The sequence below is a fragment of the Bos taurus genome, chromosome 9 (genome assembly GCF_002263795.3).
Source record: "Bos taurus isolate L1 Dominette 01449 registration number 42190680 breed Hereford chromosome 9, ARS-UCD2.0, whole genome shotgun sequence".
Taxonomy (NCBI): domain Eukaryota; kingdom Metazoa; phylum Chordata; class Mammalia; order Artiodactyla; family Bovidae; genus Bos; species Bos taurus.
The window spans coordinates 24109002-24134862 of record NC_037336.1 but is presented as its reverse complement, the minus strand read 5'-3'; the positions used below and the strand labels follow the sequence as shown (position 1 = coordinate 24134862).

General features: G+C 38.7%; 1 protein-coding gene across 1 annotated transcript in view; it reads left to right on the top strand.

Annotated features, from left to right (window-relative positions):
* Positions 1-25861, top strand: part of RSPO3 (R-spondin 3) — a 94128-nt gene that overhangs the window by 51655 nt on the left and 16612 nt on the right. The window lies entirely within an intron of this gene.

Below are 25861 nucleotides of genomic sequence, written 5' to 3'. Positions count from 1 at the left end.
TGCCAATTCCAGCCTAATCTTTGAAGCATCAAATCAACTTGCCAATTCCACAGCCATGTGTCCAAATGTATTATCCATATGGTTAAAAGAGTTTGCCTCTGTGATAGGCCCCAGTTTCTCTCATTGATTCCTCTGACGTTGACATTACAATGGCAGGATCTTTGCAGGCATTATCTGTTGCCCAGGTTTGTGGGGTGAAGACAATGCTAAGCTCGTTTATATATGTACAGTTTACTCCCCTCTGTAATAATGGAACTGAAGGGTCACATCCAGCACCTAGACAGATTTTGAAAAAAAGTGAAATGACAGGTATTAGGTTTCTTGCTTTGAACACAATTGCATTGTATATTCTTAATCTCTGTTAATGAAAAAGTTGAATACAATTGCATTGTATATTCTTAAACTTCTGTTAATGCAAAAGTTCTGCAGAAGGTAAGATGCCTTTCATTTCATGTTTTGCAATCCCAGGTACTATACTATTTTTTATAATTTAGCCAAGTTGTTATCTCATTAAAATTAATACCAAGTTTGTACCATTCCATTTTTGTAGGTTCTCTGAGATTTGAGGGCTATTCATAGTGGTCAAAATTCACAATGGACATGATTCACAGTGTGAAATACTTAAGTATTACTATTATCTGTGCAGTCTCTGCTGGTAGAAGAATCATTTTTAGGCTTCACCAGTGTGTTGGAACATACACTGCAGCATCTCTATTCTAAAATCGTTTTGATACTAACTCTTTATAATAAATTATTTTTGCAAATGCCTATATTTTCTGAGATTTCTTTTTTTGTGATTTTTATAAATATCTAATGCTTTCAACCCATTGGTATGTGTGACATAGTGCACATTGGTCAGGATGTTGACTCGAGTAGTAGCTGTAGTATACAAAGCCTTCTTCAGCCTCTAACCAGGCAGTGATCGTGCCATTGTTTACGTCTTGTGTGTTGGGATGAAACTGTTTCAGTTCATTTTTGCTCCATAAGAAATAACCCCCAAACATACAGGCTTAAAACAATAAATGTGGATGGGCAGTGTGGGCTGGGATCCACTGTGCAATTCTGGCTGGTTCCCTAATGTGGTAGACTGGTTGAGCACAGAGGAAACTGCTATTTCTATCATCCTCAAGGTGGCCAGGAATTCTATAATGTTCTAAGAGGAAGAGAAGCAGTCCTGTTGAGTATGTGCTGAGAACTGGCACAATTTTATTTCCACCATGTTTTGTTAGTCTATGCAAGTTACAAGGCGGGTCCTGATTCAAGAGTTAAAGAAATAGATATCCCCTCTTACAGGGAGAAGTCCCCAGAGTTACTTTGCGATTTGGTATGTATATACAGGGATGAGTAGAGAACTGTAACCGTTTTTTTCCATCTACCACAGAGGTCGTTCTCTTGTTTGTAGTTAGATGAGTGTGACTGCTCTTTTATTCAGCATTGTCTTCCTGTCTAAGGTAATGTCTCTTCCTTTGTAAAAACACACTCAACAGTTGATACAGGAGATAGTGTGTAGATTATTTCTATTATACTTTCTAGTTTGTAAAGGGAAGAGTAGGAATATTAATAACAATTTTTTAAAAGGCCAGTCAAGAAACCCTCATACACTCAACACATATCTATTAAAGCACCAGCTTATGCTTGGCACTTTCAGCACTTTTGGGGTTGGCCAAAAAGTTCATTCAGGTTTTTCCACACACTCTTAAGAAAAACCCGAATGAACGTTTTGGCCAACCCAATAGCAGTGGATAGGAAAGACAGAAGTCTCGGCTATCGTGAATCTCTTATTCTATTAAGTGTGTTTATGTGTGTGTGCTAAATCACTTCAGTCGTGTCCTACTCTTTGCGACCCCATGGACTGTAGCCCGCCAGGCTCCTCTGCCCATGGGATTCTCCAGGCAAGAATACTGGAGTAGGTTGCCATTTCCTCCTCCAGGGGATCTTCCCACCCAGGGATCGAACCCATGTCTCTTAACGTTTCCTCCACAGGAAGGTAGGGGGTTCTTTACCACTGAACCACTGGGGGAGCCCATCATGGTTTATATTGGGCCACAGAGCAAAGACCATCAATGCTCAGCTCGCATGTAGCATCCACTTGTGTGGACAGTTTTCATCGGGATTTGTTCTGTCAGTAGCTGCAGTTTCATTCGTTTGCATTTATAAAAACATTTGTTTATGCTGGCAAGAACGAACGATCTCTGCCTGCTTTTCTATTTGGTCTGCAGGCAAATCTTTTTCTCTGTGACCACCATGTCGATGTGCTAATGTGTGCTTGTGAGATGACTGAGTAGGGTTAAAGGTACAGCTTGTAGTTGTGGAACAGAGCTGCGTTAACGGGCTCTTCGGAGAAATGACCCTGAGACCTTGGCTTCGTGTGCAGCCTGTTCCAGCCAGCTGAGATCCCTGCCAATGAGGAGGGTTCCCTAGAGAGAGCCTCAGGGAGCATCAGCATAAATTTAAATTCTGGACCCCCAAGTATAGTTTCCAAAAGGGCTTTCTTGTCCTTTGCTAATTACAAAGTAAACATTTCTCCGGCAAAAAAGACACTTCCTCCTTTCATGCTCCTGTCCTCCTTCCCACCTCCCAAACACAGTCACTCCTTGAAACTGCTGGTGTTGCTGAAACCTCTTTGGCAAAGAAATCACCTCACATTTGAAGGCACAAAAGAATTATTCTTTCCATAGATTATTATCTTGTTCTCTTTTTTTATCTACTCCGGTAACTTCATAGAAGTGTTACAGACTAACTTTGTAGATTGTTAACGGCCTGACAGAAAAGACTAGTTACCTCTATCCACCCGCCTCCCAAGAGGCCAATACAACCAGGTTACAACGCCAAGCCAATACAACCAGGTTACAATGAAATTCCCTGACCTCACTGAAACAGAAACATTCTCAAACTTGTTTACGTTAAAACCCTATCATTTTTAGCATCATGAAACGGAAAGATCACTTGAATGGTTTCATTCTCGTACATTACTATCAAAGCAGACCCCACATAGATTATGGTGTACTTCTGTACTAATGGACAAACCCAAGCATAAAATTCTAGCGCAGTGGCTGGCACCTGTGGGCTATTATCGGTAACATGTGCAAAATGAGTATAAATTCTTCAGAACCCATTATTCTACTAGGTTTCTGCTCTCCTTCACATGTACTTCACTTTCCATTTTATTTTCTATTCGATTCGTTTTTCCTTTGGCTTAAAGCACCTCATTCTTCATGTCCTAAATCGGAAATGTTTTCTATCACTTTTCTTACTGTTTTTAAGTTTCTTTAAAAAATTATTTGCAAATGTTGTCATTATTAAGAGTAAAACAGTGTATGTCAGAGTATTTATCCTTCAGTGATAGTCCTTTTTCACCAAGCTCACTGTTACCCTCTGTGTACTCACTAGGATATTTAAAAATGACAGATTTCAAATTTTAAGCAAAAAGGAACCTATTGGCTGAAAACACAGCTTGCTCTAAGTGCTCAAACGGTATCATTGGATACATCTTCTTTCCTCCTTCTTGGCATTTCAATTCATCCTGCCTCTGTTTGTGTTTGTTTATTGGCATTGTTCTCCCCTGCTACAGGGAGTCTGTCTCTTCTCACAGGGAAAGCTTGGCTGGGGAAGCCCTAAGTCTACATCCAGGTTGCTCTCAGTCCAAAAGGATAGTAAGCTCTCTCTTTCAGCATCCATTCATCCAATCACATGGGAGATGCAAATTGACCCTGCTTGACTCATGTGTCTACCCTTGAACCCATCACTGTGGCAGAGGAAATGGAGTGCTGTGATTGGTCTGCCTCAGTCACACGCCCACTGTTGAAGCCAAGGGACACATGGGCCATTTGAGTGGCAGTTCCATGTAGAAATAAGAGTGCTAGGCTGAAGAAACAAAAATATTAGTTGCTCAGCGTGTTGTAGCCCTCCAGGCTCCTCTGCCCATGGAATTCTCCAGGCAAGAATACTGGAGTGGGTAGCCATTCCCTTCTCCAAGGGATCTTCCTGACCCAGGGATCGAACCCAGATCTCTTACACTGCAAGCAAATTCTTAACCATCTGAGCAACCAGGGAAGCCCAAAATTAAAAAGTTTGTACTCTTCTATAGGGTAATCCCTATCCAATATTATTTATGGAAAAAAAATGTTTAAGTAAAAAAGTGTAATCAAAGTTTTACTTCCTCTATTTTAGACTGGACAAGCGTGTCCAGCATAATGCAAATATTTTAACTGATTTTTTTTTTCTGATTTTTCTGGTTTGCTATAAACCTTTCTTTATAAGTAAATGGTCTCTCAAATGAATAGAAATAGAATCCACTATTCATATGAATGGTTTCTGGGATTGATTTGTGCAGGCTAAAGTAAAGACATGTCCATTTCCATTTCTAGCAGCTGAGTGTTCTGTGTGAAATTTACCACCAGTATGGGTAATGACCTTTTGCTTGATTATGCACCAGGCCACTGGAACTTTAAGATTAACTCAAACCTAATTACTGAACTCTTGTGTTTATACTGTGTATACACCATCCGGTCATAACTCTATCCTTTGTGAGCCCAAGCTGCCATAATTGAAAAATATGTTTTGTAAAAGCTTGTTTTGTTTATTTGTTGTTTCTGCTGGAAAAGCCAACTTTTGTAATTTTTGCAAGAGATCAAATTTAGGAAATGGTTTGTGAACAGAGTCCAATTATGTTTTCTATCTCAATGCAAAATGTACGTTTTTAAATGAGATATCCCTTTTACTCTTGTCTTATGTGACAACTAATGTCTGGAAACATGGTGGCACTCATTTTTCATTGCTTTTTTAAAAGTAATTAATTTTTTATTTATTTTTGGCTACCCTGGGTCTTCATTGCTGCAGGCAGGCTTTCTCTAGTTTCAGAGGCTAGGGGTTACTCCCTAGTTTTGATGCGTGGGCTTTTCATTGCAGTGGCTTTTCTTGTTAAAGAGCACAGGCTCTCAGTGCACAGGCTTCAGTAGCTGCAGTTCATGGGCTCTAAAGTTCAGGCTCAGTAATTGTGGTGTACAGACTTAGTTGCCCAGCAACAAGTGGAATCTTCCCAGACCAGGGATTGAACCCGTGTCCCCTGCCTTGGCAGGCAGCTACTTAACAACTGGACCACCAGGAAATACCTCACTGAATTTTTTCTTTTAAATAATATCACATTTTGGGCAAGAAAATATCAGTATACTGAATTCACACTTGGAAAACATGAGTAATTGATAATTCTGAAAATGAGTCATAGAAATGTATATATCTAATTAATTACAACCTGTGAACAAAAAGTATTATCCTAATTTATAGGAGAATGCTAATTAGATAGCTAATTATTTTTTTATGGACTGTAGACATATGAAATAGTGAAATATTCCTCAAAGTAATAAGTACAAACTGTTAATCTCTGATATTATGCTCCTCTGGTTTCCAACCAACTCTAAGCTCATAAACGAATTTTGTTTTGTTTCAGATTGGTTTGTTTCAATAGTTAAGATGCAGTTGACTAAAGTATTTCTTGGACAAACTGGTGGTGGATGCACACTTGTCCAGTTTTTCTAATTTTTCTTTGAAATGTGTAGGAAAAGGGAGTTTTCCTATTTAATTCCTCTCCCTAGGACCTTTGGCTTCCTCCCATCTTTCATGCCCTTGGTGTCCCTCCACTTGCTTTGTGTCCTGCCTTATCACCCTTTCCTTCCATTCGTGAGAGTTTCCTCCATTTTCAAAGGATTATCTGCTCATAGAATCATCATTTCTTCTTGCGTTCACAGCTGTCAAAGTAGTTTAATACACGCAGTGTCACCCGACTTAAGTAAAAGAGTGCTGAACTAGTTTGACAACCAAAACATCTCAGTTCAACTCTGGATTTGCTGTTTCTTTATTGTCTTTGGTTAATTTTCACAAAAGGATTATTTTTAATGTCAGTAAGTGTATACATGATATGGCATGTATAGATACCAGAATGGCATACTACCAATGTACCATCATAGTACACCTAGATAGCAAAATGTTTTCCTCTTCTTTGCTCTTAGTACTACAACAAAAATCTCTATAGTGTTAATGAACTGATGCATTTATTTTCTACCAGAGGTTAAAGAGGTGATCAGTGCAGTCGCTCAGTCTTGTCCGACTCTTTGCGACCACATGGACTGCAGCACATCAGGGCTCCCTGTCCATCACCAACTCCTGGAGCTTACTCAAACACATGTCCATCAAGTCAATGATGCCATCCAACCATCTCATCCTCTGTCACCCCCTTCTCCTCCCACCTTCAATCTTTCCCAGCATCAGGGTCTTTTCAAATGAGTCAGTTCTTCCCATCAGGTGGCCAAAGTATTGGAGCTTCAGCTTCAGCCTCAGTCCTTCCAATGAATATTCAGGACTGATTGCCTTTAGGATGGACTGGTTAGATCTCCTTCAGTCAAGGGACTCTTAAGAGTCTTTTCCAACACCACAGTGCAAAAGCATCAATTCTTCAGCACTCAGCTTTCTTTATAGTCCAACTCTCAGATCCATACATGACTACTGGAAAAATCATAGCTTTGACTAGACAGACCTTTGTTGACAAAGTAATGTCTCTGGTTTTTAATGGGCTGTCTAGGTTGGTCATAGATTTTCTTCTAAGGAGAAAGTTTCTTTTAATTTCATGGCTGCAGCCACCATCTGCAGTGATTTTGGAGCCCAAAAAGAAAGTCTCTCACTGTTTCTACTGTTTCCCTATCTATTTGCTATCAAATGATGGGACCAGATGCCATAATCTTAGTTTTATGAATGTAGAGTTTTAAACCAACTTTTTCACTCTCCTCTTTCACTTTCATCAAGAAGCTCTTTAGTTCTTGTTCACTTTCTGCCATAAGGGTGGTGTCATCTGCATATCTGAGGTTATTGATATTTCTCCGGACAATCTTGGTCCCAGCTTGTGCTTCTTCCAGCCCAGCATTTCGCATGATGTACACTGCATATAAGTTAAATAAGCAGAGCAACAATATACAGCCTTGACGTACTCCTTTCCTGATTTGGAACCAGTCTGTTTGTTGTTCCATGTACAGTTCTAACTGTTGCTTCTTGACCTGCATTCATATTTCTCAGGAGGCAGGTCAGCTGGTCTTGTATTCCCATCTCTTGAAGAATTTTCCTGTTTGTTGTGATCCACACAGTCAAAGGCTTTGGCATAGTCAATAAAGCAGAAGTAGATGTTTTTCTGGAACTCTCTTGCTTTTTCGATGATCCAGCGGATGTTGGCAATTTGATCTCTGGTTCCTATGCTTTTTCTAAATCCAGCTTGAACATCTGAAAATTCACAGTTCTCGTACTGTTGAAGTTTGGCTTGGAGAATTTTGAGCATTACTTTGCTAGCATGTGAGATGAGTGCAATTGTGCAGCAGTTTGAACACTCTTTGGCATTGCCTTTCTTTGGGATTGGAATGAAAACTGACCTTTTCAAGTCCTGTGGCCACTGCCGAGTTTTCCAGATTTCCTGGCATATTGAGTGCAAGACTTTCACAGCATCATCTTTTAGGATTTGAAATAGCTCAACTGGAATTCCATCACCTCCACTAGCTTTGTTCGTAGTTATGCTTCCTAAGGCCCACTTGACCACATTTCAGGATGTCTGGCTCTAGGTGAGTGATCACACCGTCGTGGTTATCTGGGTCATGAAGACCTTTTTTGTACAGTTCTTCTGTGTATTCTTGCCATCTCTTCTTAATAGCTTCTCTTCTGTTAGGTCCATACCATTTCTGTCCTTTATTGTGCCCATCTTTGCATGAAATGTTCCCTTGGTATCTCTAATTTTCTTGAAGAGATTTCTAGTCTTTCCCATTCTATTGTTTTCCTCTATTTCTTGGCATTGATCACTGAGGAAGGCTTTCTTATCTCTCCTAGCTATTCTTTGGAACTCTGCATTCAAATGGGTATATTTTTCCTTTTCTCCTCTGCTTTTCACTTCTCTTCTTTTCACAGCTATTTGTAAGGCCTCCTCAGACAACCATTTTGCCTTTTTGCATTTCTGTTTCTCGGGGATGGTCATTATCCCTGCCTTCTGTACAATGTCACAAACCTCTGTCCATAGTTCTTCAGGCACTCTGTCTATCAGATCTAATCCCTTGAATCTATTTGCCAGTTCCCCTGAACAATCATAAGGGATTGATTTAGGTCACACCTGGATGGTCTAGTTGTTTTGCCTACTTTCTTCAATTTAAGTCTGAATTTGGCAATAAGGAGTTCATGATCTGAGCCACAGTCAGCTCCTGGTCTTGTTTTTGCTGACTGTATAGAGCTTCTCCATCTTCGGCTGCAAAGAATATAATCAGTCTGATTTCGGTATTGACCATCTGATGATGTCCATGTGTAGTCTTCTCTTGTGTTGCTGGAAGAGGGTGTTTCCTATGACCAGTTATTTGTCCCTTGTTATATGTCCCGGGACATATTCTTGTTATTTGTTCCACCTAATCCCCTAGCACAATGCTTTTTTTCAGGATTTTTGTCATTTATTCTCCTTTTTTTAATTGCTAGATGCAGAATTGAAAGCACTAGGTTACAAACCAGCTTTAAATTGGCTAGGAGCTTAGGAGAACTACTCTGAACACTTTTTATATAAACTCTAAGGAGGTCAGATGTAGAAAAATCTCAGCTGCTGTACTTGGATCCCATGAGCCACTGACCATTTATAATTAATATTAATAAATGGCAGATGACAGATGTTTATTGCTTAACTAAAAATGTGTGTGCAATACTAAATTTAAAAAAATAAGTTAGTTTAAGACCCAAAGGACTTGAATATATGTATTTGGAATATTGAAAAGAGTAAAACTACCAACACATGATCCAGAATCTTCTAACTGCAAAAACCCAAAGTTCCATAGGAAACATAAAACTGTCTTTAATTCATGATATTAGATATTGGATTTGCCATGAAACTCTGTTCCTTTAAACTAAAAGGCCTTTTCACAAACCTACATTTCTCTGGAAAGGAGGCTTATGAATCATTAGTAAATCCTTAATTATTGATATTACAGTCTAAAACCAGATTGTTTAACATATTTAGCTTTTATAGTCGATTTTTTATTTAAAAAATTCAAATTCTGAGTTGGTTTAAATCTTAATATTCCATGGAGCCCCACTAAATTGCACAACAACTGGAAGAATTTTCTCACTGCTGGACACTAAAGGGTGGGGTAGTTCAGTTTCCTAGTTTCATTATGCCTCAGAACTTGATAAAATGATTAAAATGGAGATGAGACTTCTAGTTATTAATGAAGAAGTAATAATGGTTTTCCAGAGTAAGGCATCGGAGAAGGCAATGGCACCCCACTCCAGTACTCTTGCTTGGAAAATCCCATGGATGGAGGAGCCTGTTAGCCTGCAGTCCATGGGGTCACTAAGAGTAGGACACGACTGAGTGACTTCACTTTCACTTTTCACTTTCATGCATTGAAGAAGGCAATGGCAACCCACTCCAGTGTTCTTGCCTGGAGAATCCAAGGGACAGGGGAGCCCGGTGGGCTGCTGTCTATGGGGTCACACAGAGTTGGACATGACTGAAGTACTTAGCGGCAGGGTAATTATAGTGAGCCACAAATTACCATTTTCAAAAAGCCAAAGAAAATAATTTGCTTGGGTTGTATCCTTGCCTGCATGCATGCTAAATCACTTCAGTCGTGTCCAACTCTTTGAGATCCTAAGGACTATTCCTCTGTCCATGGATTCTCCAGGCAAGAAAGCTAGAAAATAATTTGGTTAGGTTGTATATCCTTGCTGTATATCCTTTACTCAAACCCAATAACCATATCCATTGACATATATTCTTTCTGATGGGGTTGTGATTTAACAATATGATTTGTCTAAATCTTGGCAGTTTGCATAATTATCTCATGTAGTTCTTTTAACTATTTCAGGTATCTCTGCATTTCTACTATCAACTCCATTTTAAAAATGAGGAAATTGAGACTTTGCATTTGAGTGCTTAGTCGCTCAGTCGTGTCTGACTCTTTTTGACCCTTTAAACTGTAGCCCACCAGGCTCCTCTGTCCATGGGATTTTTCAGGCAAGAATAGTGGAGTGGGTTGCATTTCCTTCTCCAGGGGATCTTCCCAATCCAGGGACTGAAACTGAGTCTCCTGAACCTCCTGCATTGCAGGCAGATTCTTTACCCACTGAGCCACCTGGGTGCAAGTGAGTCAATTCAGTTCAGTCGCTCAGTCGTGTCCAACTCTTTGCAACCCCATGAATCGCAGCACGCCAGGCCCCCCGTCCATCACCAACTCCCGGAGTTCACTCAGACTCACATCCATCGAGTCGGTGATGCCATCCAGCCATCTCATCCGCTGTCTTCCCCTTCTCCTCCTGCCCCCAATCCCTCCTAGCATCAGAGTCTTTTCCAATGAGTCAACTCTTCGCATGAGGTGGCCAAAGTATTGGAGTTTCAGGTTTAGCATCAGTCCTGCCAAAGAACACCCAGGACTGATCACCTTTAGAATGGACTGGTTGAATCTCCTTGCAGTCCAAGGGACTTTCAAGAGTCTTCTCCAACACCACAGTTCAAAAGCATCAATTCTTCAGTGCTCAGCTTTCTTCACAGTCCAACTCTCATATCCATACATGACTACTGGAAAAACCATAGCCTTGACTAGACGGACCTTTGTTGGCAAAGTAATGTCTCTGCTTTTGAATATGCTATCTAGGTTGGTCATAACTTTCCTTCCAAGGAGTAAGTGTCTTTTAATGTCATGGCTGCAGTCACCATCTGCAGTGATTTTGGAGCCCAAAAAAATAAAGTCTGACACTGTTTCCACTGTTTCCCCATCTATTTCCCATGAAGTGATGGGACCAGATGCATGTGAGTAGGTGACTATAAATCACACATAGTAAGCAATAGACATAGAACTCAAACTCAGACCTGACTCCAAGATCAGTGAGATTTCAAGTAACTGAGGCTGAAAAAAGTTTATAACAACCTTAAGAGTGTTAGCTAATAAATAGATGATTCAGGACTAGAATGTGGATATTTTGTCTGTTAATCCAATCTTCTTTCTATGCTATGTCTTTCAACATTTTTGCCACATGTTCAAGATGACCATTTATTTATATTTTTCCGACCTTTGAAAATTATACACACCAGACATGTGGTTGGCATTAGCTATTATTTCTTATTGTCATTTTATTGCTGGTAAAATTGAGAACCTTCTATTTCTACCATGAAATCTGCTAAATCTTTCCTGTTTTACAACCATTCTGTTGTTCAAAGAACAAACTTGAACTTAATGAGCAAATTGGCCTTTTGCCTCAAATCACACTGCTGTTTTAAAGTCAAACGTTTTTCACAAATTGCTAACATCGTATTCAAATGGAGTAAATGGTTATGTTCGCAGCATCACACTGTCTAAACAAAGACACTGTCTGTCAATAGTCTGTGACCTTCAGGCTCTAAGTGCCTTACATGCAGTTTTCATGGGGTTATGTTTAAACATGGAACCTAATAAAGATCCTCATTGGGGTTTTTAAAAGGTTATTAAAAATAATACCTCATCCAAGTACTATAAAATAACAAGACAAAATGAAATTCACAAAAACAAAAATGTATTTCAGAGGTTCAGATTTGCAACTCGGTTTACAAAATATATATGTCTCCTAAGTGTCGTGTGAATCAGTGAATACGCCAGACGTGGAGCAAAGTTCCCAGCCCAGGAGGCTTCCAAGCCTGAAGCAAGCTGTAAGAGGATAGAGTTCCAAGAGAGAACACAATGTGCATGTAGGAATAAAGCAGATGCGGCATGACTTTTGGTTTGTTCTTGGGAACTCACGACTGTATGGAAAAATCACATGCTGCTCTCAGTTGCTCTAGACATCTGCTGAAGGCACGTGAGATTGAGGGTAGGGCAATGGTGTAAAATTCCTCCTAGAATATAGTAGCTTAACTTTGAAACTGACTGTCACAGAAGAAGAGTTTATTTCTAACATTATAAATATATATATATAGCATGTTCCTCCAGGTAGGGAAAGAGAGAGCAGGAAGCTGTTTGTTTGCAAAAAGATGGGAGCATATAATTCCTCTAGTAGTTTTATTAGGTATCTATTTACAGACTTTAGTTTGGGCTGTCAAAGACCAGCCCACTTCTAATGGGGTGCATGTTTGTGATACCTTGCTCTTGGCAAAAGCTTAACAATTTAAAGAGGCTTTTAAATATTTTTTTTTCTTGTTTTATTTATTTATTTATTTATTTTTAATTTAATAATTTTAAAACATGTGTTCCCCATCCTGAACAATCCTCCCTCCTCCCTCCCCATACCATCCCTCTGGGTCGTCCCAGTGCACCAGCCCCAAGCATCCAGCATCGTGCGTTTTAGACATGAAATTGAGCTCACAAAATAAGCCTAATGGCAAGTTAGTCAGAAACACATGGATATGTTTCCTTTCAATTATATACAGATTTTCAGAATTAAGATGTGGTAAAACCTACTAGTGATCTATTAAGCCTTCTAGAGCACATGAAACATAATTAGACATCTTCGAATTCAAGGATGGCCTCATGGAAATAAGAATAAATTGGTGCTTGCCATTTTGGCCTCGCACATGTGTTTTTACAAATACTTCATTTAATATCATTTTTGAATGGTGGATATGCTCCCATCAGGAAAAGAACAAGAGGTGTGAAGAGAGCAAAAGAAACATGGGATGTTAAAAAAGCAGGGTAATAGATACATTATGAAATTGCTTCTTTGCTGGATTTTATTTTGTTGCTGCTGTCCTGTGGGAACATGAAGACCATGGCTTTACAAGTTGACCTCACTCCCACCATAGGGCTTCCCAGGTAATGCTAGTGGTAAGGAGCCTGCCCGTCAATGCAGGAGATGCAAGTTTGATCCCTGAGTGGAGAAGATGCCCCGGAGAAGGAAATGGCAACCCACTCCAGTACTCTTGCCTGGAGAATCCCATGGACTGAAGAGTCTGGCAGGCTACAGTCCACAGGGTCACAAAGAGTTGGATGCAACTTAGCACACACACACACACACACACACACACACACACCCATATTCTCTGGCACCATTAGAATGTAACTAGACTGAGCGACTTCACTTTCACTTTTCACTTTCATGCATTGGAGAAGGAAATGGCAACCCACTCCAGTGTTCTTGCCTGGAGAATCCCAAGGACAGGGGAGCCTGGTAGGCTGCCATCTATGGGGTCGCACAGAGTCGGACACGACTGAAGTGACTTAGCAGCAGCTGCAGCAGTCTTACTTCATTCTCCTCAAAAGTTAAGTATGCATGTGCTAAAAAGTAATTAAAATAATACATGTGGAGTCAAGAGAACTGGAAACGTAGTCACCAACTACATTTTTTTTAAACCAAGTCCATTGTATGATCTATTTGTATATATTATCAGCCATACAATAAAGTTCCATTTGAAGTACTCAGTAAAATTTTCCTAGACCAATTTGGAAGAATGTCTGATAGAAATAGTGTTTGGATTTACAAAGAAGCTTGCTCAGGGCAACTTTATCTTAACGCATTAAACTAGCCGGGGAATCATTATGAGTAACTTGTTTGTATCCCTGACTTTAGGTACAATTGCATGAAACTTTATTCAATTTTAAAACTCTTTAGTGAATAGATTTTGTAGCACATTTAAATACGAAAAGTAATAATTTTCCCAGGTTACCGAAATGGCCTCACTCTCATTATGTTCTATAATTCATTTTTCCTCTAGCATTTATTTTCCTAGTAGGAGTTATTTGTTGATTCGTGGTTTTACCCTTATAATTGACAGTGTCTCTTATCTTTGGGTATGCCCATTTGTTTTGGTTTGTTCATCTGTCTGACTTAGAAAATTGAGTCCTTTTACTGAAGAGAAAGTCCCAAAGCACAGTATTTAGTTTTGTTGGGGTTAGTGGAGGGTGGGGCAGAGGTTGCATCTGCTAAATACTGAAAACTCAGAAAATCCAAAGAAATAGCTTTCCTGATGTGAATTACAGAACATGTTTGAACGATATGCAGTTGTGACACTTTCCTCAAATGCATATGATTGACCTATTGTAGTCAAGTGGAAAATTGGTTAGGGGAGCTGGTTCAGTTATCAAATAATACTTCCTTGTAAGATGAAATTTTTTTTTTTTGTAAATGATATAAAAGACTGGAAAAGTTTATATTTTTTGATAATTTAAACACTTCTAAAACAACCATTTGTTTCAGTATTAATTTGCATAACAAATCCTCTTTCTCCCTGATGATATTGCAAAGGTCAATTTCAGCATATTTATCATAGTTTGTTCTGAACATAGATTCCAAATTCACATACTTAAGCTGAATTTTTTTTTTATTACTTAATTTCTTTTATCTCCATACTGGTCTCAATCTGAAAACTAATAGGAACAGATCTAGTATTAAACCCCGAATATTTGTAAATATGGTATTATTAAGACTGGCTTACCAAATTTTCTAATACTGGTGAGTGAAGACACTTCATTTTGAATGAGGGTATTATTAGCCGTATTCCCTCCAAGATTCATCTTAAATTTTTTGTTTTAAGCAGTGTGTATTTATAATCAAAAAGATCACTATTATTTTAAAACACAAAGTGCCCATTTGAAAATGATATGCTGTTGGATGCTTCGTAATGTTAAACAGATGCAGACATAAAGACAAAGGCAAACTCCAGAGTATTTTTGCAGCCATGAAACCACCATAAAAAGAGTGTTTGTGACCCCAATGTTACCTTAACATTGTCTTCAGCATTTCATATTTAATTATAATAGATTACTCACCAATATAATAAATATAGATTTATGAGATACTTTAATGTTCTTAAAACAAATGAAAAACCACCCAAGAGGAGCCTCACCAACCCTGAGGTTGTCCAGATTGCATTGGCTAAGATTAAGTAGAAGACTATTCATCTCCAAGGGTCATGCAATTAATCTCAGAGTGGGAGTTAAAGCAATGACTAAGCAGAAAAAGAAGCTGAAGTGCAAGCCTGTAACAAAAGAAATTGACGCTCCAGTGTCAGGGAACTTGTTATTTCCTTTTTCTGTGTGTGAATAGACCTAAATGCTCACTCCTAACTATCAGCTTCTTTGAGTCCTAAAGTCCCACTTGTTTTATTTTAGATCAGCTATTTTTCATGACTATTCTTAATATGGCCAAACACATGGAGGGAATAAGCCTTTAAAAGAACATAATGTGTTTTAATATCTAGGAAGTGGGGTGGGGGGGGGGAGCACTTTATCTTAGGAATCACCAGAAAGTAATTTAGGATGAATTTATAATAATCCAGGGTTTGGACAGTGAAAAACCTCAAGATACGTTATAAAAGAAGAAATATTCTACTCTAGGGTTTATATATTTATTTAATTTCAAGTAAAAGTCAAAGTTTCAGTTCAGTTCTGTAGCTCAGTAGTGTCTGACTCTTTGCGACCCCAGGGAATGCAGCACGCAAAAAAGTGTTCAACTTTATCTTCATTTAACTCAGGTGGCACTCGTTACAAGATATGAATTCCTTGTTGCTGAATTACAATACTCTTGATAATCCCTATGATTCTCCATGACAGCAGATTTTTACTTCTAATAAACACTACCTGCTTGCACCCCCCTCCACCCTACTAAGATTCTCAAACCTTACATTTTAAACCAAGACTTCTTTTGAACTTGTTCATTTCTTAATGGTAGAACCTTGCTCTAACTGGAGAGAGTTCTGACCCCAAAATTGGCCTGCCTTGGGGGTTTTTATTGTGATATGCCACGGCTGATGGCTCACAAAAGTTGACTGTTAAGTCTGCTGCTCACGTCAGTGTTCCCACTGGATATTTTGCTCATTCTTTGGGAATTTAGAAGAATAACAAATAACCAACAAATCATCAAAAGCTATAACATGTTACCCAATTCTTGGGAATAAGCCAGTGAGACTAAAATCTGCTTAAATTATCACGAATGTGAATTCCCAGCCTTTCAAGCTACCAGATTGTACCAAATGGTCACCAACAACAATTCCATATCTCAGCTGTACAGAAGAGGCACATTCATCTGGTATCTATCAACCATGAGGTCCTGCCTCCTTCTTAAACCCAGCTGGCCATCCAGCAGGCAGGACCTGTATATTTGCTCCGAGCAGAAGATAGTCCCCTGTCAAAAAGAGGACGTGGATACAGACATAATCTGAAATTAGTTTATGGTTGGCACCAAATATTCCATGCCAGTAATAAGTTCTGATCACAAGTACTGAACTCTATATTATATTAGAATTTCTGATAAGGTGTGAGGAGTAAGTCGGGAACTATAAAGATGAATAATCAGAGTTGGGTGAACAACTAAATTGGTTAAACAGGAACTGAAAAGAAGTTTTTAAAATGTAAATTAAGAAGATTTGCATCTACTTTCTCTCTCTTTTTTCTAATAACTTGAGTAAGACAGATGAAAGACAAAGGGAGAAAGGACTCACAGGAAGCCAAACTTTTTACAAATGTGTTTGTTTTTCCTCAAAAGTCAATTATTTAATGGCTGTCCAGGGAAAGGAGGGAGAGACAGCCAAATAGTGGTCTTAAAGTTTTGTTTTTGTTTCTTGGGGTTTGCTGAGTTTTTTTCAATGACTGAATAGAATAAGTTTTATTTCACTAGTATTAGTCTCACACTGTGGGTTACAGTCCTTTGACTCATTTCTGAAATAGAATGAAGTGTTTAATGAATCTGGCATTCATAGAATATTAATAGGTATTTACCTAACTGTTTCTCTAGGACTTTACATTCTGTGAAAGAGTCTATAGTTATCTTTAATTCAAATATTGAAATGTTAACTAATTTTATTTCACTGTATATATTTTTAAACAGTAGTTTATACATTAAGTCGACAAGTAGTGACTTTTGTAGAATTTGGGTTGAACAACAACTTTAAATGTTACAAAAACTCCTTGAGATTCTCTAAGATATATACACATGCTTAGTTACTAAACTCAGAATATATATCTTAAGGCAGCTTAAAATTGAGCCCTGTTTTCTCACATAATAATAAAAACGAAAGACAAGTAACATGATTAAATTTTGGGCAACTTAGTTTTTAGGTACCTCTTCAAAGATTTTCCTAAAATGATTGGAAGTCTAATAAATTAAAAATATTCTCCATGCTATAAATATGCTCAACTGTAAGTCAGAATAGGCTTCCCTAGTGGCTCAAACAGTAAAGAATCTGTCTACAATACAGGAGACCCAGGTTCAATCCCTGGATCAGGAAGATCCCCTGGAGAAGAGAATGACTACCCACTCCAGTATTCTTGCCGAGAAAACTTCATGGACAGAAGAGCCTGGTGGGCTAGAGTCCATGGGGTCACAAAGAGTCGGACATGACTGAGTGACTAACACTTCACAGAAGTCAGAATAAATAGTAGAATATCTCTTTCCTATGAATTTTCAAAGAAAGACATGCTGGGTTAAGGGTCAACATCAACATGAAACAACATTTATTGCCTTGTATTACATATTAAATATGATAGAATCATATTATTATATAATCTTAGACATTTCCAAAAGATATTTATCTTTAGTTAACTTATATAAATCAATAAAATATGTGGATATACAAAATATATATTGTTCTAGATTGTAACTAGATTTTTTCATAGTATGCTTCAAAAGTATGAAAATATTGCTGGGAAAGGAACATCTGTGACTTTTCACATCTAACTTTTCTTGATTATTTCTAAGAAAGCAGACTAAACATGCAGTTCTGACATAATGCAGCATCCCATTTTGATTTCTGGTTAGCTCAGAAGCCTTCATTTGGCTGAAAAAAGTCTCTGAAAAGGGCAAAACTTTCTGACCTCAGGAGGTTCTGATAGGAAGAAGTAAAGCAACGAACACTGTGAGTTCAGAAAACATTGGAATAAATTCCCTGAAGCTCTATAACCACACTGGTGAGGGCGCTTGGAGGAAGGCATAATTTCATTCTTAAAGAATCTCCCTGTTTTTACATTCTTTCGTTTCTCTTCAAGCTGATCTTGCAGATGATATACTCCAGATGAATTTCTGCTTAATAGGAATCCGTGTTCACAAATTGATGCAGAAAATGTATTCACCATACATGTAAAAATAAGATGGAAAGGACCCATCTTGTTTCACCACTTTGTCTTAAAATTAATCAGATAATTTTCAGGAGAGGCAAATTTTTGGTTCTCACAAGAACTAGATAAATATTAGAGGTTGTGAACTTTTTAAGAAATTAGTATTTCTGACATTTGGCTGCTTTTGATCTACTATTTTTCACTTGATCATCAGTAAATTCAGTTTCTCCAAATGTCCAGGAAAAAGGTTGCCAGAAAGAAATGTATGGTGCTCATGTTCTAAAAGTCTGTGTAGACAAGCGAGATGTTATTCAAAACCAAGATGATCCATTCAAGTTTCCTAGAGCATTTAAATAGCAAAACAATGGCCTTCAAAACCATTTTGGCATATATTTATGAGATTAAATATAAGAAAACCATTACAAAGTTTGGGCTCATAATAGTTTTCTATCACTACCAAAATTTAGTGTCTTAAACAACACAAATTTATCATCTTACAATTCTCTTATGTCAGAAGACCAATACATGCCTAATCAGTTTAAAATCAGGGTGTCCAAGGGGCAGTATCTCTTTCTAGAAGTGCTAAGGGAGAATTCATTTTCTTGCCTTTCCCAGCTTGTATAGATTGCCCACATTTCTTGACTCATGGCCTCTTACTCCATCTACAAAGCCACAAATGGCAGGTTGAGTCTTTAACCATACCATATCTCTGACTCTCTCTTCTGCCTCTGCCTTTTAAGTTCTTTTAAGGACTCATGAGGCCTTCCCCAGTGGCTCAGCAGTAAAGGATCCACCTGCAAAGCAGGAGATCCAGGTTCAATCCCTGGGTTGGGAAGATCCCCTGGAGAAGGGCATGGTAACCCACTCTAGTATTCTTGCCTGGAGAATCCCATGGACAGTGAAGACTGGCAGGCTACAATCCTCGGGGTCATGAAGAGTCGGACACGACTGAAGCGACCCAACATGCATACACAAAGACTTGTGAAATTCGACTACGCTTACCTAGATAATCCCAGATATTCTATCCATCTCAAAGTCACCTGAATAGCAACCTTAATTCCATCTACCTTGTAAAGCAGCATATTCATAGGCTCTAGCATTAGGACACGGACAGCTTTGGGAAGCTCTTATTCTGCCTGCCACTGAGCTGTTCCAGCAAAACAAGCCACACTACTTATAAATTTGAAGCCCCCCCCCCCCCAATTTACATAATGTTCTCTGAAGGGGCCCTGAATAAATGATTACCAAGCCAAGGACCAAACATTAACTGGCATTGCTCCTTTTTATGAAGTAAAGACTCACAGTGATGATTTCCTCCATAAGAAATTGTTGACAGATTCAGCTGTCTGCCCGGTTCTTTCATTACTCTATGTATCCCCTCTGACTATCCTCATTGATTTAAAAAAGAAATTAATCCTTCTCATAAACAGACTGTAGAAAATATGACTAAATCCATCATCTCTAACTCATCATGCATGTGTTGTGCATATTAATTAGAGGACAAACTGAAGCCTAGAAAATTGAAAACTGGATGTAACGGTACCATAATTAAGCCTTGCTTCCAGCTGGAGTGACGTGATGATGCCATTCCTCATATAGAACAGTTTTATTTACAGGATCACACCATCACCAAAAACAAAGATTCCTTTACTAAAAAGAATGTAAAGAAACTGACAAAGCAATATCATTGTGACAAAGGCAAAGTAAGTCTAAAAAATAAACCTGATGTCCTATAAGAAAATCTGTTTTCATGAATAGAATTGTCAAACTCTTCCATTGATTAAGTTTTGTGGTATTACTGCTTGCTCAGCTTTGCATGATTCTGGCATTGAACACTCTGTCTATTCATCTTTTCATTTGACTTTATGAGTTGAGTAACTGCTGTATTCCAGAAACCACCCTAGACGCAAGAAGCGAAAATGGCAAGGAGGATACATAAATCTGTATGAGACTCACTTGAGAGTTTACAATTTCGTGTGAGAGTTGGTTGTAAACAAATAGTGGTAAAATAGACAGATGGGTTGGGTGTTCTGGAAACAGAGGAGATCAAGTATAATTGGCTCTTGAAGAACAAGTAGAATTTTTCTAGCTAAAGAAGCTTTCTATTAAGGACCAGCATCTAAGGCACAAAAGCAAGAAAGAATATGGTGTGATCAGATAATCATGACACATGTGGTTTTAGCTAAATCAAATTGGGGAAAGAAATGACACTCTATAAAACAGACTGGAGTCAGATTCTGAAGGACCTTCTAAGCCACACACTCCCAACTTTGGAAGTACAGAAACCAGGGAGATTAAAAAAACAAGAGATCAACAGGAAGAGCAGAGCAGCCCTCTGTGCAATAAGAAGGTAACCTGACAGCAAGGTAGGAAACATCTGGAAGCAAAAAAAAAAAAAAAAATGCAATGTCCCTAGTTGTACAAAATTATACTCTAGAGATGGTAATAGGCTTGAACTAAATGAGAATGAAGAGACTGTAACAAGTTTGAGAGACATATAAGAAGTAAGATTTTATTTTAAATTTTACTAAAGCACATGGACTTGAGTCATAGTCCTAGACAGCATATTAAAAAGCAGAGACATCACTTTGCTGACAAGGTCGATATAGTCAAAGCTATGGTTTTTCCAGTAGTCATGTACAGATGTGAGAACTGGACCATAAAGATGAGTACCAAAGAATTGATGCTTTCGAACTGTGATGATGGAGAAGACTCTTGAGAATCCCTTGGACTGCAAGGAGATCCAACCAGTCAATCCTAAAGGAAATCAGTCCTGAATATTCATTGGAAGGACTGATGCTGAAGCTGAAACTCCAATACTGTGGCTATCTGATGCAAAGAGCTGACTCATTGGAAAAGACCCTGATGCTCAGAAAGATTGAAGGCAGGAGAAGGGGGTGACAGAGAATGAGGTGGTTGGATAGCATCACCGACCCAATGGACATGAATTTGAGCAAACTCCAGGAGATAGTGAAGGACAGGGAAGCCTGATGTACTGCCGTGCGTGGGGTTGCAGAGTCAGACACAACTGAACGACTGAACACCATGGACTTGAGTGGGTTAAGGACTTCCACCAAAAGTCTTAAAAAATTAAGTGCCCCTGAAGTTTTATGTTAGTCATATTAGAGCTTTTCTATTTTCAAAGATGACTTGGTTTACTCCACTCTTTTGTATTTTCATAGAGAGCACCACCACCATCATCATCATATTTTAGGAGTTATAACTTTATAAATAACATATATAATTATAATTTTTTCAATTTTCTAAGTACTTGTTCCTCACACCTACCCCAACTAGTGAGAAGAAGAGGAATTAACTGTTCATGTTTATAAATGAGGCAACTAAATTGCAGAAAGTGCTTCACTTAAGGTCACATAGCTGCTAAGGAACATAGCCAAATGTAAAATGCACATTTTCTGATACCCATTTCACATGTTTGACATTTAATTTAATACCACACATATTTTTAAGCTCATACATATTTTTAAATGAGGTCTTGAGAGTTTAAGTAACATCCCCGAAGGATAGACAATGACTAAATGGTTTGGCAGGGAATCAGACTAGGATCTGTCTAACTTCAAAGTCCAAGGTCATACAAGCTAGACTTCACTGCATCCCTACTCACCTTCTGGAGAATAACTAGAGAAGACTTCATGGACAAAGCAACCTTTGAAATGTGTCTTGAAGGATGTCTATAGGCAAGGAGTGATTTTCAAAACATTTAACAACTAGTACAGTAAAATATGTGATTAATCCATGTGTGAATCAAAAATGTTAAATATATTAGCATACCTAAAGAACACAAGTAGTTGTTATGTGTTGTAAGCAATAGGGAAAATCATCTATTAGAGCATTTGGTGAGCTCTGAAATATTTGCTGATTTTTAGAAATCACTGGTATTGTTTTCTATTAGGACAGAATCATCACTCACACCCAGACCTGTTCATACTCAGGGAAGCCTGCCCACAAGACAGCCTTTTGTGCTTCACTCCTCAAGGCTTCTGGAGCTAAAAGGGCCAATGGAGTCTTCAGGATCCCAAAATGTACTCGATTAAGAACACCTAGGGCTTCCCTGGTGGCTCAGCGGTAAAGAGTCAGCCTGCCCATGCAGAAGACACGGATTCAGTCCCTGGACTGGGAAGATCCCCTGGAGAAGGAAACAGCAACCAAATCAGTATTCTTGCCTGGAGAATCCCATGGACTAAGGAACCTGGTGGGCTACAGTCCATGGGGTCACAAAAGAGTCAGACACACCTTAGTGACTAAACAACAGCAAAAGGATGGCCAGGGTGTGATGAAAAGGAAGGATTCTCCTTCCTGTCCCTCTAGGCCCTAGCCCAGCAGAGACAAATCTGCCAATCTTACTCCTGCCTTCCTTAAATATTTGTACTCCTCAGCATTTTAAAAATTATTTTTAATATTTTATTAACATCATTAATACTTATTAATATCATTATTAATATTTATTATTAATAATATTTTGGCTGCGCTGGGTCTTTGCTGTATGCAGGCTCTCTCTAGCTGCAGTGAGCAGGGGTTACTCCCTAGTTGCAGGGCTCAGATTTCTCACTGCAGTGGCTTCTCTTGTTGTGGCACACAGGCTTTAGGCACTCAGGCTTCAGCTGTTGCGATGCATGGGCTTAGTTGCCCCGCAGCACATGGAAACTTCCCAGAGCAAGGATTGAACCCGTGTCCCCTGCATCAGCAGGCAAACTCCTTATCACTGGACCACCAGGGAAGTCCATATTCCTCAGCATTTTCAATCACCTCCTGACTACTACCCTTTTTCCTAAAAATCCCCTGGAGATAAGGCAAAGTTTTATATCAATCATTAGTCACATATTCCCCTTTCTTCTTTCAAGTGGTCTTCAGGGATACAAGAAAATTCTGTATTTTTCTCAGAAAATAAAAACCCAAAACATGAGATATTAAAAACTGTTTATTCCTTTAAAACATTTTTTGCTATTTCATTCAGCATTTTTATTTCCAGGACCTTCTTATTTGATTCTTAAATACTCAATTAAACAATAAATATTCATTTTCATGGAGATTGAGTAAGAGGGCGTTCATTCCTTCAGAAACTGTCACAGTTTCTTTCATTTTCAGGTCATTTGACTTAAGGCTTTCCAGGACTTTCTCTGGTTAATTGCATTGCACATCCCATTTGCTGCCCTTGCTACACCCTCTTCAACTGACAGTATCATCATATTATCAAATGGCCCCTCATTATAGTGGAATTCTACTGAATGCAGAATTTGGTGGATTACAACGAGAGCCACAGTCATTCAAAACTCAAGAGGAAATCAAGCTTCTGAGACTGTGTAGTACCAGTTCAAAAGATTGGGCCCAAGACTGGGCCAAGATAAGCCAGGGTCATTTTTCATTATTTTAGAAGAAGACTACATTCCCAGCTCCACCAAATAGCACTTCATTTATGCCTGCTATAGAAGATAATTTGAAGAAAAACTTATTTTGCCATCTTTCAACTTTTCACAGTCAGTTCCCTTCCCTTCCTCCTCTGTTTCCCCTCTCTGTCTCTCTCCCTAACCCCTCTTATTCTCCAGCCTCAAAAAATTTTTTGTTAGGCCCTGTTTCCCAGTTTGGGGCTGAGAGTTGGTCCACATTCTGAGTTTCAGTGAAACCTTAGAGCTTTCAAATCCCTAAAACTGTTCTGGAATTCAAGTTCCTCCTCACAGTAGAAGACAGTCGGATCCTCTGTAATCTCTCTGTGCATCCTGGACTTCTAAGGTCTCTTCTGAAGCAGCCTTGTGGATACTGCAGTTATTAATCATTGGTTTGGTCCCAAAGATGATCTTCTAGAGCCTGACAAATCAAAATTAGTTCCTTGAAACCATGATGTAGCTCTCTGGAGTGGGTTGTACTCACTTGAAACCAATACTGAAATGGAAGTGGCTAGCTGGCAGAAAAGTGACTGCGTTAGTCACTCAGTCATGCCTGACTCTTTGGGACCTCATGAACCGCAGCCTGCCAGGCTCCTCTGTCCGTGGAATTTTCCAGGCAAGAATTCTAGAGTGATTTGCCATTTGCTTCTCCAGGGGATCTTCCCGACCCCCAAGTCTCCTGTACTGCAAGCGGATTCTTTACTGACTAAGCTACCAGGGAAGCCCCTAACTGGCAGAGGACTCCAAAATGTCATTCATTAAGACAAGTTGTTCAAAATATTGGGTAATCACAGCATGCTTTGGAGAAGGAAATGGCAACCCACTCCAGTATTCTTGCCTGGAAAATCCCATGGACCGAGGAACCTGGCAGGCTTACAGTCTATGGGGTCACAGAGTCGGACACGACTGAGTGACTTCACTCACTCACTCACAGCATGCTTGCGTGTGTGAGAATAACACCAAAAGTATCTCTGTGCGTGCCTGCCCTTCCCTATCTCTCCTTCAATAGAATGACAGGCATTAAATCAAGAAAAAAAGAGCGTCATTCATATTTTCTCTTAGTTTTTCAACAAATATGTATTGAGTCACTGCTGTGTACCGGAGGCTTGTGACACAGAGCAAGGCGAAACTAGCACATTCTTCAGAGCAATGGTAGCAGCGCTTACCTGTGTACCCAGGCATGGAGGCCTCCCTATGGCTCCAGGTTCTCTGTGCATAGAATTATGCAAATGAATCAGGAACCCACTACTGGAAACCCCAACATTACCCACCCCACCCCACCCGAAATAACCCATTCTGTGACTTGCATTTCCTTTCCAAATATTTTTATAGGGAAGCAGAATTAAGGTTGAGTTTCTACAAGGTAAGTCCATCATATTTTCAGTTATTACTACTACAAAAAATAGAAATATAATTATATATATATATACACAAAATATAACTACTTTTACAATAAATAGAAATATAATTCAATATCATCATGTTGTATTACAAAAGGGCCTAGAAATATATAGGTCAGAATTCATTAGATTATATATATATATATATATATATATATATATATATAAAATACATATAATGTACACTTAGAAACCCGATCAAAACAATGGAAGGAAATGAACTAGTTAGTCATGAAGAAAGAAGAGAGAAATTGGGCTTCCCATGATAATGTTAACGTTAGGAGAGAAAGTCCACGTGTAAAAGAGTATTTGAAGAATGAATATAATTCTTTAAATTTTCCTGCATTAATCAGATGCATATTAGGGCACCATATTCTATTTTTCCTAAAACATTTTGAAAGTTTGAAAAGAAAAAAAGAAAGGGTACAAGTTAACTTAAGTTTAATTTAACATATGGAAAATGTTTGATAAGAAAAAAAGTCACGTATAATCTAGCAGAGTCTCTTAATTTTAAAGGTTTGAGTTTCTGAAGGACTCTTTTAATTGGCTAAATCCCCTTTTAGGCTTACTGAAAATTAAATTGGAAAACAGGCTTTCTGTCTTGAATTGGTATTTTTAAATCCACCAGAAAAATAGAACTTTTCCATCTGTGGTGGGAGAGGACCTATAAATAAATATGTGCATATATATTTATATATATACACAAACACACACACACATTTGTTGCACATGTGTCTACCCTCCTGACTATTTCCCCACCCTAACATGTACAGTGAAAAAAGAAGCACAACGAAAAACTGTAAAGTGAGATATGGTAAAATATCACTGTGAGTGAGTGAGTGTTAGTCGTCCAGTCATGTCCAACTCTTTGCAACCCCCCAGACTGTAGCCCGTCAGGCTCCCCTGTCCATGAGATTCTCTAGGCAAGAATACTGGAGTGGGTTGCCATTTCCTTCTCCAGGGGATCTTCCCAATGCACTGACCAAACTCAGGTCTCAAATCTTGCTTAATTATCAGACTGATATTTCTAGATGAGTAAACA